Raw genomic sequence first — 4,242 nt, 5'->3', positions numbered from 1 at the left:
TAGTTTTTATTCCCCTTAATCAATAATCAAATATGCCGAGGCTTACACCATCAATTATACTAAAGAACTGTTATATTTTATTATGTAAATTTTATAAGTAATGCACTGTAAATTAAAAACTAATCATCTCTATTTTTAAATGTAATACCAACATAAATGTTTTGAAATATAGGAGCATATTTGTTGTTTTGTTGTAATATAATTCTTTGTGTTGTCCAATTATGTAAAAACTTGTTGTGATCAACTGTATTCTTGGTATTTCATTTTGCATTTTTTGCTGTTATTTTATATGTTTTGTTGCTATAATAGCTATTCTGAGCTTATGTTTTGTGTTTTCATTGTTAAAAGTAGACTTTTTGTATCAGAAGATTTTTTTTCTCTGAGCTAAAAGATTGTGTTCAGGTTCTAGCACCTCCTCACACAACACAGATCACAGCAGCAAGTTAACAATAACTTTTAAAATAAATACACTCTGTAAGGATAACCTGCCAAAAATGTATTGATTTGAAAGTTATTGTTATTTTTCTGCACAAATAAACTCAATATCTCAATGGAATAGTTTAAATCACTAACACATGAATACTTTAGCATAAAGGCTATTGGTTTAGTTGGTTGATAGAGGTAGAAAATTGCTCGGAATCAGATTTGATGAAGCTGATAAACACTACATATGGTCAGCATTGAGGCAAAGTTATTGCATAAACTCATAAGTTACTCAAATGCAGGATCATTTGAGAAAGCAACACACAAAGTTTACTTAAAACTTTGGAACAAAATATGTGTTGTCTTTTCAATATGACAAATTAGTCAATCTGACACTATAATTACATGTAAGAAATATTAATTTTTTTTTATCTATCATGACTATTTTAGTGGCTTTGCTCTCCATTGACTACAGTCTTAAGTCATTTAGTGTAATTGTAAAGGGTGGGTTCTGGTTTTTTGTGTTCTGTTTTTAGCAACACTACAAGCAACTGAAGTTAAAAAGTTTCTGGTGTTTACAAAAGTCAAGACAAATATCTTATTAACACTTTGTGTAATAATGTAGTTGGTTTGTTAGACCATGTAAACAATCCTTTTTGTTGGAAGTGTTTGTAATGAAATTATATTCTGTTTGTTTCTTTTTCAAACGATTAACAGACTCTCACTTAAATAACGATATGATTACAAATATCAGTAAGTATGCCGCTAATTCTGGAATATTACGACACCCAAAGTCCCGGTGCGGAATTGTACGAAATGATAAATAACTCGAAAAAAAGCTGTCTGAATGAATAGAGAAAACAAAAATCCCTTTCGAGTGCCCATACCAGGAATCGAACCAAGCTCTCTGGTGTGATAATCTGCCGAAGCATGCACCGTCAGCTGATTGACAGAGATCATATTTAACCCTTTGTATCAGTCACATCGACACACTTCTTTCACTGTTGTATCTGTATGAATAACTCATTGATCTCTTCGACTCTAAGTAAAATCATACTGCTCTTTTAACACAAACTAGGTTATATCATACTTACGGATTCACCGTTTTCACGTCAGAGATTTATCATGGGCGCAGACATGTTTGCGGATGCATGGTGGGCAGTAGATCATTTTATCAATCTTTTTTTTCTTTGACAAGACATTAAAAAATCATACCTCTGAAATATCATTAAAGCGAATAATACATGGAAACACTAATATCTGAAATAATTTATTTGTAAGAGACACACATTCTTATCAAACGCGACACCCCGCGAAGTTTGAAAAATTTCAAAATGGCGGCATCCGCAGAATGAAATAAGAAACGACGAAATGGATTTCATAAGAAAAATCTTCTCTTGAGGAGGTGATTGTAAAAAATGTATGAATCAGTTACCAAAGCTTATCTTGATCTTTCACAATTTCTACAACTCCATAAATTTAGACACATTTAAACCATGACATCGGGACGTTTCTAGGTGTAAACAAAGATATTTCTGCAAGCAAGCACTTGTTTTTGGAATTTTAATGTCCAACTTCAGCCACTCTCTCACTGAATTGCGAAAAAAAAAAAAAAAAAGAGAAATATATATATATTACCTCAAAATAGGAAAAAACACTTTAATTCATTAACCCAACGTGAACGTTCAGTTTCTTGGTTTTCTAAATATTTATAGTCCGACAGTACAGTCGAGAATATGAATTTAGATGAAAAAGTGCATGCTCTGTGAAAATGTACTTAATTACAAAGGAAATAGAGATTTTACACATTGAGAAGTTATTCAAATGCACATGAAGTGGCACAGAATAGTCAATGACACCTCCTCCATGTAGTGGCAAAAAGGTATGAACATGTTCATTCACAGGAGTCGGATGTTTTCGTGCTATTTAAGTAGCAACACTATATAGCTAAATTTCACTTAAAGAACAACCAATTCCTGTGTTTGATGGTCATGATGAATACTGTGTTTGATGATCATGTGTGATTTCGGACCAATAATCTGAGCCTGTATCATTTCTTTTCAATGTTTTTTTTTTTCTCTCTAGAAGTTAGGCAATTAGTTTAGGTGCAAAGTATCCTGTACACAAGTTCATTGGCCAGTCAGTATCAGTAGAACGGGGACATGTACACTAAGAATAATATTCATCATACTAGTATGTTTAATAGTGATATATCTGTGATATCACACCTCCTGAAGTGATATTGCACCCCCTAGAAAGTGATATCATATTGCCCTCTCAAATTTTTATACTTTGCCGCTTCCACTTATCACTGTCGAATTTGGACATGAAAATAGTTGGCTTGGAAGAAATGTGGTTTTTTCTTGTGACTAATGATAATTTAGAATCCAATGCAAATTACTGTATGGTGCTGTTTCCGCATTGAATTCCATTATGAGTGATACGTCTGTAGCTGTCATCTGTGAACGTAAACAGCTAGGACTAATAATAATGAGGCAATTCTAGAAGAACTTGTTACAAGAATTGTCAAAGTTGATTTTTTTTTGTGTGGTTTGTTAATTTTAAAGAGAAAAATCATGACAAAAGGACTATTATATGACCATCTTGGCCTTCGGCTCTCTGGCTGATATCGGGATTCTTGGGCTGATAATTATAAGGAGTGATATCAAAATGGTCATATAATAATCTCTAAATATTTCCTCCATCATGTATGACAGAATCAGTATCATCATTCATCCAGGAATACCTTCAAGGTACAGCACATGGTATGATCATCATCACCCATTGAAGTATGGCCAGATGCTATGGATGCTTTTCTGTTTATTTACATGTAGTTTTATGCAGGCCAGAAAGTACCTTCACAAGCTAAGATTTGTATTGATGCCTATTACTTGAGACACAGAATTGCACAGTGATCATGAGCTAGCTGCACAGTGCTAATCTCAAACAGACGTTTCTGAAATTATCAATTGTTTTTCTAATTTACTTTTGCTTATCATTTAATATTATACATAGTACACTGCAGTTAACTTAATTGAAGAGATTTTATTGAGTAAAATTTGTGATACTTCCTCAAAAAATAATTAGGGGTTTGAATTGGGCAAGAAGTTTGAGTATTGTGCATGAATTTATTATGTATATGAGCGCAAATTTAAAATTAATTCAAACCCTAATATTAAACCATGGCCTAGTCACTAATGTATACATGTGTTACATGTTAAACACATCAACTGAGTTGAAGTTAGAAAATTTAATAATGACTCCTTGAAATTTGTGCTTTGCATTGTACATTTGTATTGACTAAAACATGCTGTTTCATATGACAGTAATGTAAAAATTTCTGTAGTTGCAGTGGTAAGTTTGACTTAATATTTCATCTTTCTTACTGCAGCTACTTTACCAGTATAATTTTGTTCCCCAAAAGACATCTGTATCTATGGAGCTGTGATGAATCTTACCCCTCCTCCAAAAAAAGAAAGACCATACTTACTGGCACTAGTCTTTTAAAAATCGAGGTCCCAAGTAAGAAATTTTATCACACATGTATCAACACCAAAAATATCAATGTTTAATATTTAATCACAGATTTTGCCAGTAATAACACTTCCCCTATCCTGATTTCGATTATTTAAAGAAATTGTTGCCACAATTTATATGTAAATGTTTGTTTAAAAATATTTAAAATATTTTTTTTTATTTGATTAAAAAACATAATCTTTTCTAAGAACATTTGTAGCAATACTGATATGCTTAATGTTAAACAATCTTTTCATTTCTTTTTTTTCAACAGCACAAGATCAAGAAAACAAATCAATCAAA

Source organism: Ylistrum balloti, unplaced genomic scaffold (assembly GCF_031769215.1).
Source record: "Ylistrum balloti isolate Yb309-2 unplaced genomic scaffold, AGI_CSIRO_Ybal_v1 Utg370016, whole genome shotgun sequence".
NCBI lineage: Eukaryota > Metazoa > Mollusca > Bivalvia > Pectinida > Pectinidae > Ylistrum > Ylistrum balloti.
The sequence above is the reverse complement of the archived record's forward strand: the minus strand, read 5'-3'. Positions refer to the sequence as shown.